Source organism: Cynocephalus volans, chromosome 13 (assembly GCF_027409185.1).
Source record: "Cynocephalus volans isolate mCynVol1 chromosome 13, mCynVol1.pri, whole genome shotgun sequence".
NCBI classification, from domain to species: Eukaryota; Metazoa; Chordata; class Mammalia; order Dermoptera; family Cynocephalidae; genus Cynocephalus; species Cynocephalus volans.
Window position 1 is genome coordinate 26,223,733 of NC_084472.1, and position 17,121 is coordinate 26,240,853.

A 17,121-nucleotide genomic window follows, 5' to 3' on the forward strand; every position below is an offset into this window, starting at 1 on the left:
ACTCACTTTATAAATGAAAAGTAATAATCCGAGGAAAATAGTAACAGTAGTGGTGATGGTGGTGGTGGTTGTGGTAGTGGTAGTGATAATAGCAGTACTCATAATAGTAGTTACAACAATATAATTAATATAGCTAGAAGAGTGAAATCCAGAAAAGGGAAGTGAGGAATTTCGTCTCTTATGTAAATAACATTTGCCAAATAATAGTTGTAATATCATGGATTTGTATTGGACCAAGCAAGAACAGTTAAGAAAAGCTGAGTGTACTTGACTGTAGCATTCTCATGTATGTCACACTTTGAAGATAATGCAATTCTGAGGCTCAAAGGCACTCCTACAAAAATAAATACTGTTGAAGGTGGAAAGAATGTTCCTGATATACATCATTGTGTTCATTTTATTTATTTTGCAATCCAAACCCATTTTCTTCTGAGTAAAGCTTTATCAATAGGCTCATTTATATTTTTTCTTGAAGTATTAGTGAAAAGATCAAAAAGCAAGTGAAGAATTGCATCAATTTTTATACTAAAGTTGTGATACTATATCCACTGTGAAAATTCAAGGTTATAACTTCTTGTTAATTTTAAGTATAAAATTGAGCATTAAGGTTTTTATTCAGATGCTTTTGACTAAGAAAATTCAGTGTGTAACCAATCCAAAGCCTGCCAAAAAATTTTATGTTAATCTATTTAGATTATTTTATTTTATTTTTATGACAATTTTTTTTTTTTTTTTTTTTTTTTTGTCTTTTTTGTGACCAGTACTCAGCCAGTGCGTGCACCGGCCATTCCTATATAGGATCCCAACCCGCGGCGGGAGCGTCGCTGCGCCCCCAGCGCCGCACTCTCCCAAGTGTGCCACGGGCTCAGCCCTTATGACAATTTTTTATTGAAAAATAATTGCTTATATATATTGTAGAGCTCAGAGTTTAATATCAATACCTGTGTACAGTGTGTGATGATCAAATATGGATAATCAGCATATTCATCATTAAGATATGTAATCACTGTTTGTGTCCATTAACCAAATTCTCACTATCTCCCTCCTCCTTCCCCTTTCCCACCTCTAGTATCCACAGTACTGTTCTCTCCTGAAAGTTCAACACATTACTGTGATCGTTTTCTTCCTTCCTTCCTTCCTTCCTTCCGTCCGCCCGTCTTTCTCTCTCTGTCTTTCTCTCTTTCTCTTTCTTTCGTTCCCATTTATGAGTAAAGACATGTGGCATTTCACTTTCTATACCTGGCTTGTTTCACTTAACATAATTTCCTCCAAGATCATCCATGCTGCTCCAAATGGCAGAATTTCATTCTTTTTTTATGGCTGAGTAGTATTCCATTGCGGAAAATATTTACCACATTTTCCTTATCCAGTTGTCCACTGATAGACATTTAGGTTGATTCTGTGTATTGGTTATTGTAAATAGAGGTGTGATACACATGGGAGTGCAGGTATTCCTTCAACATGATGATTTCTATTCCTTTGAGTATATAACCGGTAGCGGGATTGCTAGATCACATGTTAGTTCTACCTGTAGTTGTTTGAGAAATGTCCATACTCTTTTGCATAATGAACCTACTAATTTACAGTCCCACCAACAGTGTAGAAGGGTTTCCCTTTCTCTGAATTCTTGCTAACATTTGTTATTCTGTCTTTTTCATAATAGCCAGTCTAAATGGGATGAGATGATATCTCTGTGGGGTTTTGATTTGCATTTTGCTGACAATCAGTGATATTGAGCAATTTTTCATACACTTGTTGGCTATGTGTATATCTTCTTTTGAGAAATGTCTATTCAGCTTCTTTGCTTGCTTTTTAATTGAACTTTTTTATTGAAAAATAATCGATTAAACATATTTGTGGGGCACAGAATTGAATTTCAATACCTCTGCACAAAGTGTGATGATCAAATCAGGATAATTAACATTTCATCATGACAAAATGTAATCATTTCCAGTGTCTATTGACAAATTTCTCACTAACCTCCTTCCCTTCACCCTTTCCCACCTTTAGTAACCACAGGTCTGTTCTCTCCTTCTGAAAGTTCAGATCACTTGCTGCATCTATTAACTTGCTGACTGAGCTTCTAGATCCCTCAGTACAGTTAACCAATTATTTCCCTGTAATTAAAAAAATTAAGTCAGGGCCGGCCCCCTGGCTCACTCGGGAGAGTGCGGCACTGGGAGCGCAGCGGTGCTGGGAGCGCCAAGGCTGCAGGTTCAGATCCTACATAGGGATGGCCGGTGCGCTCACTGGCTGAGCACAGTGTGGGCGACACCAAGCCAAGGGTTACAATCCCCTTACTGGTTACAAAAAAAAAAAAAAAAAAAGTCATATTATATAGTTCTTCCAAAATATAACAGAATATCTTACTTTGAAATATGAGGGTACTTCAAAAAGTTCATGGAAAAATGGAATGAAAGGATAATATGAACTTTTTTTTTTTTTACTTTGTGAAGTATCTTCATATATGGTACAGTGATAAATCTACCTACATTTTATTTCTTTGTTATTTTAGAAGTTGCCTATGAAAATACTTTGTAGATATCAGGCATGTTTCCCAGTAAATCTTAATATATTATTTCTTTGAGGTCTTGGTTATACAGAAGCAAGGTCACCATCTTACTCATGTATAACTAGCCTTGGGATAAACCTTGTGAACTCTAGTCCTGTCCACCATTACTCATGAACATCTGTTGTCCCACTTCATCCAATTTTTGCAAGAAAAAAATATAATATACCCCCAAGGTTTAAAACTGCATCATGGACCATAGAGACTGAAAGCAAATAGTGGTTGCCAGGGGTTGGGGTTTGGGGAGAATACTCCCTATTCTAGACAGTGACTACTTAGTGTGTAAGGGGCTTCATTTTGGGGTGATGAAAATATTTTGGATCCAGATAATGGAGATGGTTACAAAATATAGTGAACATATTAAGTGCCACAGAATCACTAATTTTAAAATAGTTAATTTTATGTTATATGAATCTACCCCAATAAATTCTATTTAAAAACCTGTATTAATGAGAATAGAGTTTCAAAACTTAAAAAAAAAAAATGATTTACAGATGTATGGCTTTGGGGTGGAACAGTCACAATGATAATATTTCAATATCTTCTTATTAAAATCTGGTCTTAACTATACATTTTCTTTACCAATTACTCGTATTATCATTAATTCAGTCACTAATCCACTCCTCTCTCATAATCTGTATCTTCTTTTTGTTCTGCCATCACCTTACATTAGCCATAATGTCCTATTGTTTCTAATTCTTCTTATTCATCTCAGTGAATAAAATTTCTGCTGTCCTCACCCCCAAATTTCCCAGATCAGAAATGAGTACCTAACCTTTGACTTTTTCCTTTTTGTCGCATGCAGAATAATGACCCTCAAAGATGTGAATATGTAACTTTCCATGACAAAAAGGACTGCAAAGATGTAATTAAATATGCTGGACTATCGGGGTGGTTTCAATCTAACCCACTCCTTAAAATCCTATAATGTTTCCCAACTTTGGTAAGAGAGGAAAATGTGACCATGGAATCAGGGTCAGAAAATGCAACATCGCTGACTTTGAAGATGCAGGAAAGGGTAATGAGCCAGGGACCGAGGACTGTCACTAGAAGTTGTAAAAGGCAAGAAAACAGATTCTCCCTTAGACATTCCAGAAGAATAAATAATACAACCCTGCTGACACCTGGATTTTAATTCAGTGAGACCTATGTCATAGTTCTAATCTACCAACTGTGAAATAATAGTTTTATGTTGTTTTAAGCCTCTGAGTTTCAGGGAATTTATTATAGCAGCAATAAGAAACTAATATATTTTCCTTTACCTTCATATCATAAGATTTGTAGCAACTATCTTCTTATTTTTCAAATCTATCTACTTTTCCCACTTACATTTTTACTGCCTTGTTATGATTCATTACAATTTTGGATTATAGCTATAAATTCATAAATACATCCTCTTTATTTATAAAGTCACTTCACTCTAATTCATTTTCCACACTGTGGTCAGCATTGACATACTAAGAGACAAATCGGACTATAAGTTACTGCTGAATCCCTTCAGTCATTCCTATTACCTTCCGGATAAAGTCTGATCTCCTCATGTTTCACCAGGAACCTTCATGATCTAGTTTCTGACCTCTCTGCATATATCCTCTGATGATACATGGTCCAGATACACGTGAAATTCCTGCAAAACACCATATTTTCTTTTGCTTGTGGGTATGGAATAAATTTTCCTCATTTATACACCACTTCTACCTAGTTAACATATGTTTATTCTTTACCTAGAAATACAAATATCATTTTTTTACGAAGTCTTTTCTGAGCCCATAAAATACTATGCTCTTGCTCCCATAGAAACCTTGATGAACTCTATTGTAGTATTCATCAGTCTATTGAATGTTGTGATTTAATTTTGACGTGTAAGTAACCTTCGCTTTATGGCTAAATTAGTTAAGTGTTCAAAATAATATGTAAGTCAATGAATTAATGTAAGTATTTACCTTTTGCTAATGTGCAGGCATCTAGTGTATGTAATCAGTGTTTCAATGCTTACTTCATGTCGTATCTACCTTTTATAACTTTAAATTGATGATTGCATTTTATAGTATTGTTTTAATCAAAATCCTAATCCTATGAGAAAAGCAATGCTTACTAAATGATATAAAGAACATTCTCAAAGAGTACCACCTGATATAAGTCTAAGTTATGGCTACCCCTATAACATCCAAAATAATGCATATGGTGGCCCCTATCTAAAATGCAGCCATACTTCCTAGGAGGAATTAACCAGCTTTTAGAAGTTTGATTTTCAAATCCAAGCCTATTAAATGACACAGAATGTCTCAGCATGTCATACAGTTATGCAATTATCACTGACATTAATTATTACAATCTAAATTGCCCTTTTAATCATGTCTTAAAAGAGGAAATTATGATTATTTTCTGAACTTTATCATTTATCTCTTCTCACTCTATTTGAAGAAGCAGCATCTGGGTCCAAAAGAATAATTATAATAAAGGCATCAGTAAATATTTTAGGTAATAATATTTTTAAAGTTCTTCAAAAAATCCATATCAATATTCAAAATGTTCATTATATTAGCCACTTCTTGACACTGATGCTAGTTGATTCAATTCAAAGGATGTTTTACAAGATTATATTAATATGAAAAAGTTTTGAAATATTTTATTTTAAATGTAATTAAGGCATATATTATTTACATAATTATTTACCATGGAAAAACCAATAAAAATTTTTAAAAATTCAGAAGCTGATTTTTTTCTGCTGAAGAGAACCATTTAGGTACTCAGTGACTTACTATACAGTATAATATTCAGATGTTGTGGACTACAAGTCCAAAAGTTTTGCTCCAATTTGGATTAATTATACATTAGTTATTAACTCTTGAGTGCATCTTAATTTATATGAGATATAATTAATTAATCTATAAAATGAGGTTAGTATTTATTCTACCTCCCTGTTTCATAGAATTAAGGGAATAAATCAAATAAAAAAGAATATTCTAAAGCCCTAAAATTATAACAATTTTACATTATTTTTAAAATAAAACAATTTAGCTATGACCAGGGTGAATGCTTATTAAAGTAAATGAGTAGTATAAATTATTTGAGAATAAACAATACTCCAATTTAAAATTTTCCTTTTTAGTCGCTAAATTAAAACATCTCTTTTCCTGATTAAGTTATCATATATGGAAAAATTTTTTACAATGTTATCAGTTGTTGCTAACTTCTATAACATTTTAAAGTACTAAATCCAGATTGCATTGAGTATGTATTAAGTGGTGATGAGGATAGCAAATATGTGTGAAATTGTTGTCCCTGTTATTTGTTTTAAATAAAGAACAACAACTTGCATCAAAGACAAATAAAGATAAGAATCTTGCTCTAAAGGAGACATAGTAAGAAATAAAGCCAGCTCTTTCTTAAATTTCAAATATCTGGTTAGTTATAAAATTTTGCTTTTTACTTTGTAAAACTTGTTATAAAATATAAATGTCTAAAAAATGCAATTCAATATTCCACGTATTCATTGGACATCACATAATTTCATATGTACCACAATTCACTAATGAAACTTAATTGTTAGGGGTCAGAGAAATTAATCAATTTGCACATATAAGTATGACATAAAAAATTTAAGTTAATAGGACAATATTTAAACTGAGAGGTGACAAAATCTGTAGCACTCCTGAAAAGCATGGAATACAACTGTGGTCTAAAAGAAAGCCCATTTCACTAAGGAACAAAAGACAGTGTGTGAGTCCTGTTTCTCAAATGTTTAGTTGTATGACTTGTGGTGATTGATGGAATTTCTCTGAGTCTTGGGTTTTTGTGAAATGGAAAATTAACACCTACTCCACTAAGTTACAAAGTTTAACTAAACCTTATAATTTAACATATTAGCTACCAAAACACTTATATATGTCTGATTCTTAATGAAAGAAAAATGTAATAATAAAGGAAAAACATTCACTGAAACTAATAGGAGATAAGAAATTGCATATTATAAATACATGATTTACAATGATGAAAAGTGCAGACACCTAAATTAAGATTTTTTTTTAAATAACATAAAATAAAATATAGGTAGTCAGAAAAAAGCATAAAAAATTACAGGAGATTGTATTAAGAGAAAAAATCATAATTTAAAGAAATTAATGAAGCAAGTCATACAAATATTTCTGTCCCTTCCAGACCAAAGTGACTGAAAATTCGGTGTCCTCCAAGTGGGCTCATGTTTGATGTGTTCAAGGTACAGCAAGAAGGCAAGTGTGTCTTGGTTAGAGAGGGAGAGACCTGAAAGAGATGAAAACAGAGCGTTAGCCTGTAAGCAGGTTAAGGAAGATTTCAAGTTCATTGTAAAGATTTGGGCGTTTATGCAAAGAGAGATGGGAAGCTATTCGGGGATATTGCCGGAGTCCAGCCCCACAGGATTCGTTGGACCTGAATAGGTGGTGTGGCGTCAGTGAGGAAAAAAGAGAAAGGCGGACCACAAGTGTCTAGTGCAAGTGTGGACAACAACCACATGAATCTTGCTTTATGTATATGTTTTACTTAATCTTTTACATAATAGATTCATCTTTTAATCAAAACATTTCTTATTTCATCTCTATAGAAAAAGCAAAATCAAAATGTTCCAAAGCACTCATGCTGTGACAAAAACACCCACTCATGCATCAATAGTTCACCCCAAAGCCGGTAGCTTGTGGCCAGGAAAATATACAATAGCAACATGCTTGGCTTTAAAATGTCAGACTTTGGGCCGGCCCCATGGCTCACTTGGGAGAGTGCTGCGCTGGTAGCGCCAAGGCCGCGGGTTCGGATCCTATATAGGGATGGCTGGTGCGCTCACTGGCTGAACGTGGTGTGGACCACACCATGCTGAGGGTTGCGATCCCCTTACCAGTCAAAAAAAAAAAAAAAAAGTCAGAATTTTGTTCTGAATCATAAACTTTAACTTTCTTAGCTTACAATTTAACCCTTTTTAAATCTTACTTATACTTACTACACTTAATTTTAATAGCATTGATTAGTTATGGTTAATAATTTAATATTGCTTATACTCTTTATTGATCATTTTAATTTATAAACTAAGTTACAATGTTTATTACATGACTATTATAATAAACTTTAACTACAAGTCTTATTAAATTTCTATGTTATTGTTACAAATTTTGTGTTATGAACTGATTTAAACAAAACCTATTAATATCAAAATTTGTTTGTGTTTCTCTACTATCTAACTTATTTATCTTATAACAAAACCTTTTTTTTTCCCTGCCAATAAACTCTGGGAATAGCACAGGGGACAAAGTGAAAAGTTAAATGACCTTTCTCAAGTTTATAAAAGTACACTGCATCATTCTTATTATTACTATGGAATGATATATTTTTGGTGAGTCAAATGAAGCAGTGGGAATGGAGAAAGAACAAAGAAATCTGTAACTGGTTGTGATCAATTAGTTGTAAACACCACTGCACTCAGACCTACTGTCTCCCTAGGAGACGTAGATTTATAAAAATTTAACACAATAACCATTCCACACGCACAAGAGTATGATCAAAACTATAGAGCCAGTTATTCTAAAATTATGGGTCAATGCACACACCACTAACAGGAAAGATCAACAACAAAATTAAATCAAGCCAACCCATACTGGAACATACATCAAAAACACCTTTAGTACTGACAATGCCCTTTAAATAAACCAGTTAATTTTGATGTATTTTAACATGTCCTTTGAGAAACTCCAGGGCTCTCGGAATTTCCCAAAGCCATACCAAGCCAAAAGGTTAGGCTGTTTAATTCTAGGAAGACTTGTCAAGCAACCAAAGATGAACAAACAGGAAATTCCACGGAGCCATGCCACATACATAGGACCCCCTGAAGTCTAGCTGAACAAGGGTTGTCACTCCTCAGGCTCCCATGCTGTTCCCTATAGCAGGACTGCTCTAGACAGGATATGATTAGAGCAGGGACATAATCTTTCTAAAGTATCTCTTTTTCTTCACAAGAGAGTGAAAGGAGTCACTTGGAGGCTATTACAATAATTCACTTGTCAAAGGTTGAAGAGGGAAACCAGTCAGGATGCTATTGCAAAAGCTGCAAGCGATGATGGTATATTTGACCAAAGTAGGGGCCGATTAAATAATAAGTAATGGTTAGATTTTGAATAAGTATTGAATTTAGAACCAGTAGAATTTGCTTACAGACGGGAAATAGTATATTAAAAGACTGAAATATTACTTTTTTTTTTCTTTTCTTTTTTTTTTTGCTTGTGCAACTGGCGGAATGAAGTGGCATTTAACTAAAATAAAGAAGATTGCAGGCACAGTAAGTATGTATGTAAATTTTGAGATGACTACTAGGAATCAAGTAGGCCCTTTGGCGTGCATGTCTTACAGTCAGAAGATATGTCTGGCCTAGGCTAAAGATTTGAATTTGAGAAAATCAGCATATAGACAATATCTAAAGCCCTGAAATCACTTGCAAATGATTACAGATTGCACAGAGTTGAGATTTCAAGACTAAATCCTGGACTTCTGAAAACTTTAGAAGTGAAAGACATGGAGAAGAGGAGGAGCCAATAATGGAAGCTAAGGAAGGCTTTGTGGTGAGGTAGAACCTGACCTGAGAGAGTAGTGTCTTGTAAGTCAGAGACAATAATAACTATCCATAAGAATATGAATAAAACAGCAAGATAGAAATTAATCTGAATGAACCAGTCAGGAGAAATGTTTGCTTGGCAACCACCCTGCTAAAATATTCATAAACATAAAACTTTATCCAGACTTATTCTTTTGTTCATGTCTACTTAGATTAGAAGTTCCAGAGATTTAACTTGAACTCGCAGAGAAAACAGGAAATTCCAAAGAAAAATTGATTGAATGGTCAAAGTATAAAATAATAAAGATATATTTCTAAGCTTAAAAACAAACAAAACCTACACCAGAACCAGGGTCTTGAATGCTGCTAGTTCTCCCTTTTAGTTTTCAAGCTATGCTTTTCCCCACCCACATGTTTCGTTCTCTCTCCCTGCAAGCGGGATTCTCATGAGAGGATACCTGACTGCTTATGGATCTCAAGCCCCTTATGTCACAGTATCTGCCACTACAAAGCCAGAATATTTTGACACCCCCCAGAGAAAATCACTGTATGACTTAAGCCCTCTCCTGAACTACCACTCATGGGCAGAGATGGACTCAGATGAAAACACAGGTGTTGCCAAAAAAAACAAAAGCAAGAGGAGGGGAAATTAGAGTTCCCAAAAGAAAATGAACGAGGGCGTGTGATTTTCAGAAAGGGTAGTAAGTATTGGGGCCAGGAGAAAAATACGTTCCTCTCAGTGTCATATATGCGCAAGCCTCATAATCAAAGATTTCTTTTTTGGAAGTTTTCCCTGATTAACTTTCACTAAGCATCAATAGGCTAAAAAATATTGCAAAAAATAGTGCAAATTGTGAATAAACCATGTGAAATTGAATTAAATTGATGGAATTCAGACTTCTCAGTTACAATTGGTGATTTCTTCAGTGTAAGCACAACTTTAAAGTTACTAAAGAAAATAATACTATTTTCACGATTGTTGGAACCACTCCTTTGAGGTTCCCTGTCAAAATCCATGAGGTGCCCAGAATTCCTCAGCAAAATCCCATTCTTAGAAGATTCTAGAGAGCGGATCATCTTTGGATCGCTAAAATTTTGAATGTATTTTTATGAAGATAAGCTAATATCAAGCTGTTTTTAAGTTTTAGAGTGGGGTTCTGTTACAGCGCAACACACAGTCCCTCTAAACACACATATGCCATGTATATTTAATTTCAGAACAAATTATCTCACATAATAGTTATTTATGTAATAAAGTACAAATTTGATTGAGCTAAAAATGCATCTATAGCTTGTAAATTATGATAATAAAATAATTAAAATTATACACTCTTTTGGTTTTATGAAATATTCATGTTACTATTCAAAACAATAACAGCTCATTTATTGTTTAGAAAAATCTCTTTGTGATGTTTCTGTCATGTAATTGCTTTTTTGCCTTTCAACCTTATTTCAGATTGTACAGATAAAAAAAATTAAATTTATTTTTATTCATTCATTTAATGTATTTCAATTCTCTTTTACCGGTTTCCTGTGGAGCTTAATTTTGTATTATACCAACTCAATCTCATATGAGCAAAACACTGGGTGTTTAAAATCTTACCTACAATGACCTCACATCACTTTTCAAGAGCTATTAAACTCAAATCAGTGTGTTTATCTCATACACGTAAACATTGTGTATATCCTCATCTAACCACATTTGTCAACTCGAAGACATTTTTAACAAAATAAAATTATAAAAAGTAGTTAGATTCAACGCTTTTTTATGAATCTCAAATATGAACTGTTTAGAGGCATAGCAATTGATATCTCTTCATTATCAGTAACACAGCCTGAAGTGGCTGTTTTCCAGGGACTGTTCTACCACGTATGTTTCTAATCACAGTGTGTGCATAGTTTTTTCCAGTATTGTCAACTGTACACTTTTTTTTCTGAAATCATCTGGATTTCATAACAATAAGCAATAAGTATAGAAAAGCAAATATATATCTAAAATGCCTCTCGTTTTTTAAGCTACCAGAGCTTAAAGCATTCAGTAAAATCTTATACAAAATAAAAAAATAAATAAAAACAAGAATAAGTATTTATCTTTTTATTTTTTATTCTTGAAAGTCTTTAGGGAAAAATATAGGTAAATAGTTGACTTAGTGTTTCTTGATAATGATTTAGTTCTTTTCATAAAATATAACAGGAATGTGATTGTTATTGTATTTATATATTTTAATAATAGAATTCATCTATGTGCATACATTCTATTAGTTAATAAAATGAATATAGAATTAATAATGCATGTGTATTGCTGATAATAGCTTATAGAGAGTTGTCACTTTCGTATATCAATTGATTTGACTTCACAGTCCTGGACACTGAAAACTGTGTTTCTCTATGTGAAGAAAAACGTTCGCTATGTGCCCCTTCTTTTTTTCCCAAATATTTGGGAAGGTGACATGGACCACTGAGCTCATAAAAGCATGAGACTCATACCTAGAAAGGAAGTAGACTTGTATCAATAATAAATTTTCCATAGGTAACCACCACAAAAAAAAATTTTTAATTACTCTATAGTCCTCAGTTTTTAAGGAAAAAGATCTGTTATTAGACAAAGACATTTTAGGCCAGTGCAAAGTTATTCAATTTGGGACATCAGTTAAGTATCACATCTTAGCCTATTTAATCACAGATTGCAAGTTCCCATACCAGAACATTCTCATCCAGCAACATCACCAGTTGATGTTGCAATTGATATGCACACAAAGTTTTGAAAAACAAGGCTTTAGACAAATTCACTACATCTGGGCTATCAAGTAGTTCCTTTTATATAGGCAATTCAAATTTATGTATATTGCAAATATATTGTGTGCAGAGTTGCAGAGTAATATGAGCATTAAAGTTGCACAGTCTGTTTTTTACTTATGAAATGCTTCTTAGGAAAACAATTTAGTCCTGATGGTGCTGAACAAGTTCACAATAATTAAAGCACATAACCCAAATCTTTTAATCTTAAACTAACTAGGGAATTATTTGTCTTATGGTTGAGTTATGCAGAGGGTTGAATTTATAAATAGGTCAATCATAAGGGCGTGCTTTTTCATCTTTGGTAGCTAAGGAACTGGAGTCTCCTATACTCTGTTTATGCATGGCACCCTCTTCCTTCTGGCATCCTTTGGACTCACTTTGCTTGTGGTCCTCTCTTCTGTTAAGACACACTTCCTTCCCTTTGATACATGAATGCCACCAGCTGTGTTTGAGCTAATAGAATCAGAATTTTTACTGCAAGCTATATATCTTCAGATAACCATCTGCAAAATTTATGATGGCTTTTTTAAATGGAGAATTGCAAATTATTCATATGAAAACTGTGACTGCTTTCCAACAGAAATGAATATATGCACAAAATTACAATGTGTTGCCACAATTGTATGGGAGAGTAGAATTCCTGGACTACCTTAAGTCACTCCTTAGATACCCCCTAAAGATCCTTATACTGCATGTTTGCTGAATTAAATAATTTGCATAAAATTACTGCAATCAAGTATGTTTAGTTCAATATTTCAGAGCGTCAATATCTCTGTTTGCTGTAGAAAACACTACCCTAGTGGCTGTGACGGATACAAAGATGAGTAAGAGAGGGTCCGGTTATCAAGAAGTTTACACTCTATTTGAAAAAAATATATAAGCAAGATCCTTCTATGTTTTTTTTTTCTTGTCCAGTTATTTACAGTGTGCCTTCTATGAAATGGTTAAGAACTGTAATAAACAAACAATTTTAGTAGAAAGAAATGATGTGAAACATAAAAATGACTGTCCTCTTAAAAGAAAATAGAAAAGCGAATCAATCTCTAGTGACTATCTTGATGTTTACAGGAAATATAAACTAGGTCATACAACTCTGAAACAAAATCTGTATCTCTTCTGTGAGGAGATGTGCAGAGCTGTGAACAAAACACCAGAGTTTTTCTGCCTTCACTCTGCTCCAAGTCACAGGACACTGGATGAGTGATGGGTTATGATTATGTACCTAACTAGCTGTCATGTCGGCTCTAGTTCATTGGTAAATAAATGCAACTCCAGAAGTCCAATCTCACAACTATACCTCTGCACTGAGATTTCTTTTTCTTTTTCTATGTTTCATTGTTTTTATTTATTTGTTAGTTTTTATGAGTTTATTATGTGTAGGTAAGTAATCAGTTATACTAATTATTTGCAAAATAATTACGCATTTTTACCTTTTAGAACAGTCTTCCTGGTATATTCAAAATGTGCTATATTACATGAAACTAGCAAACCCTATTTTTACGTGTGATTTAAATTTAAAATATTGATTAATAGACTTTTCACAATACAGGTCTTTGATATCTGGTAACATGAGCTGAAATAAGACTGGAGCAGAAGCTTGACAAAATGTACATAATGCATTAAAACGTTACTGCTTTCAGTTACAGTTGAGTTAACCCAGAGCCTTATATAATTATCATTATGTAAGGCCACATTTTCAAAGGAAGGCTACGTTTTTGTAAACTGGAAATATGAGGGTACTTCAAAAAGTTCATAGAAAGATTCACATTATCTTTAAAATCTATTTTTCCATGACCTTTTTGAAGTACCATTGTATACTGAATTACTAAAGTGGATTTCCTGATAACCAAATGAAATAATTTGATTGTGTATGCTGAATGGTACTAAATTCTAATTAATTAAACAAGACAACAGATTTAAGGAAAGACTAAAGGCATCACATTTAGTGCTGTTGTGTACTATCTCGATGTTTAGTTTAAACTTATACTAGTTATTAAAATCTTCACTCAAGCTGCTCATTCTTTGATGAGGAAGATTAGTTTTCATTATAGATCATCATATAACTTTTCAGATGTTACTGGAATAAATTGTTGGTACTGTAGAAAATCATATGCTAATATGATAGAGAAAAAATTTTTTTTTAATTTTCACGAAGTAGCTTATTACAGGTTTCAAACGCTGTAATCAGGAGTAGGAAAGGATGGTAAACCCAAAGAAAATGGGAACACATAGCCAAAATAACCATGCTGATTCAGTGTTACCTTCATTTGACCTGGACAAGAATATTTCCAAAAGAACACACCCTGAGGCCTGGAGAGATATACAGTGTTGGAGAATTACATTTTATAACATCGTGTCTGGTCCAGTTTGATACTGAAAAAGAAAGTGCGATTTACTTTATTTGTCTGTTTAAAACTGACTTGTAGGTTTCAGAAAAACCATGTTGCCTACTCAAGAAATATGCTTGAAACCCAAAATATGGGGGAAAGAAATTTATGGGGCTGTTAGAAAAAAAATGCATCTTTAAATTTTAATATTAAAAATTAATATTAAAATTGGAAATACATGCTATGCAACCAACTTAAATATCCATCTATGGATGACTGGATAAGGAATTTGTGGTACATATACATAATGGAATACTACTCAGCCATAAAAAAGAATGGAATTCTGCCATTCGCAGCAACATGGATGAACCTGGAGAAAATTATGCTAAGTTAAACAACCCAGGGGCAGAAAGAGAAATACCACATGTCCTCACTCATAAGTGGGAGCTGAATTCATAAAAAAATAAACAATAAAGAAAGAGAAGGAGAGAAAGGAAGAAGCAGCAATCACAATTATACACTGAACTCTTAGAAAGAGAGAAGAAAACTGTGGATACCAGAAGTGGAAAGGAGGAGGGAAGGGAGAGAAGGAAGGGGGTAAATGAAAAACTGGTTAATGGACAGAAAGAATGACTATGTATTGTTATGATGAATAAGCTAACTATCCCTATTTGACCATCATTCATTGTACACAACTATTGATAGTCAACTTTGTACCCCACAAATATGTATAATAGAAAAATTAATTTAAAAAGAAACAGATACTCAACACACATTTATAATATAAATTCAAAATTGAAAGTAAGGCAAATTCACGGTAAATTTAGTAATAATATGATATTATCATTCACAGTTCAGATACTGTATAATTAAATATTTATTCAGTAGTATAAGTGATTAGACTTCTGATGACATTAGTTACTCAGTTTGATTATGAAAATATTGCATCAATAACTATGAAACATTTTAAGGGCCAAACTTTTTGTGTTTATCACAGGATATGTAAGAGTATACATATATTTTATCATTTATATATTCTAATATTAAGTTGTGGCTTGGTATCTCACCGTTAATGAAGGGAACCTAATAGAATTTGAATGACAGAGTAATATATTTACATTATCGAGTTCTTTAGCAACAAACAATAATTAAAGCCTCTAAAATGTCCTTTTTCATATCCAGTTTCCTCACATAATTTTCTTGGTACAGATGGTCCTTGACTTATGATGGGTTTGCATCCTCTTAAACTAAGCATATGTTGAAAATACCATTAAGTTGAAAATGCATTTAGTACACCTAACTTACTGAACATCATAGCTTAGCCTAGCTCAAAGTTGGGCAAAATACTTTAACACAAAACCTATTTTATAATAAAGTGTGGGATATCGCATGTAATTTATTGATTATCGTACATTACATCAAAATTGTAAAGGTTTTGCAGCATCATAAAGTCAAAAAATCTTAAGCCCGATCATCGTGAAGTCTGGGACAGTCTGTATTCTTTTCTGGGATGAACATTTTCTGTTTATAACCTAAGACTGGAGGTAAAATAGTTTGGAAAATTAGATCTAAATCAATTCAGGCATTTTGAATTATGCATTTTAGTGCTAGGTTTCTGATGAGTATAGGAATACCTCAGAAGCTATTCTTCATCAAAACTTTAGAATTGTATACATAGGAACTTTGGCTGCTATGTCAAGCAGCATTTATCTGTTAAGAGACTGATTCAAGCTTTCAGTCTTATGACAGATTAATGAGGGAATAAACAAAAGGTTTACACTCAGTATCGTGTTTACTTTAAAGAATGCTAAAAGATTTAGTAGTGTTTTTAAAAATATTTACATTAATATTTTCTGGTTTGGGTGTGGTAGAATGAAAAACTATTGTCTCAGAACAAAGATCCAAATTAAATCACTGCATAGTACCTTTTACTTAGAATTTTTTTTGCGTGAATAACAAAACTATGCTCTCTCCCTTAAATGAATCATTGCGCAGTATATGCATGTATTGCAACAACACACTGTACCCCATAAATATGTACAAGTGCCAAAAAATAAACTAAAGAGCAGAGATTCGATAAGAATTTTTTTTTTCTAATGCACAAATAAATATATGATAGAACAAATCTCAGATTTGCCATCATACTATTAATTCAAGTGAAATCAGTAAGACAAAGATGTATCACTCTAATTATATATGTTGCAGTTAATTTGGGTACCGTGAGAGTCTCTGAGGAAGAATCAAAATTATTAATTTAATGGCAAAGAGGAAAAAAAAGTGCCTTAGAAGAATGACATGGGCATGAACAAAAGAGGGGAAAAAATAAGACAGGAAAAAAATGTTCTTTCCTCGGTGCTTTTGAAGGATAATTGGGAAAGGGTTACATGTGACTATTGTATTTTGCTGTATTCAAGATAGATAAGCACGAAGATACTGACGCACAAGAAATAACTAAGCAAGAAGAAGGGCAGGAAATAGAGCTTTACATTTTGTAGTTTTGTGTTTTGGAGGAACATGACTACAGTTATATTGAGAATATACTGCAAATAGGATTCGCCTGGAAAAGGAGATCCTGTAACAACTTAGACCACGTGAGAAAGTCAAGAAAAATTTTATATTTAACATTTAAACATTTAGTAATTTTTAAATATACTTTTCAAATATACTTACATATGCTTCCAGTGATTAAAATGATTATCATTGGTCTAAGCCAAAGACATTTTCAAAATATTGAAAAGAAAAAAATAATCATAATTTATTATATGGACTAGGTAGCCCCAGTTTTTATCACATACAAAGAGGGAAATTTAAAAGAATTCTAATTCAAATCCTGTATGACATTAAGAGTTAGC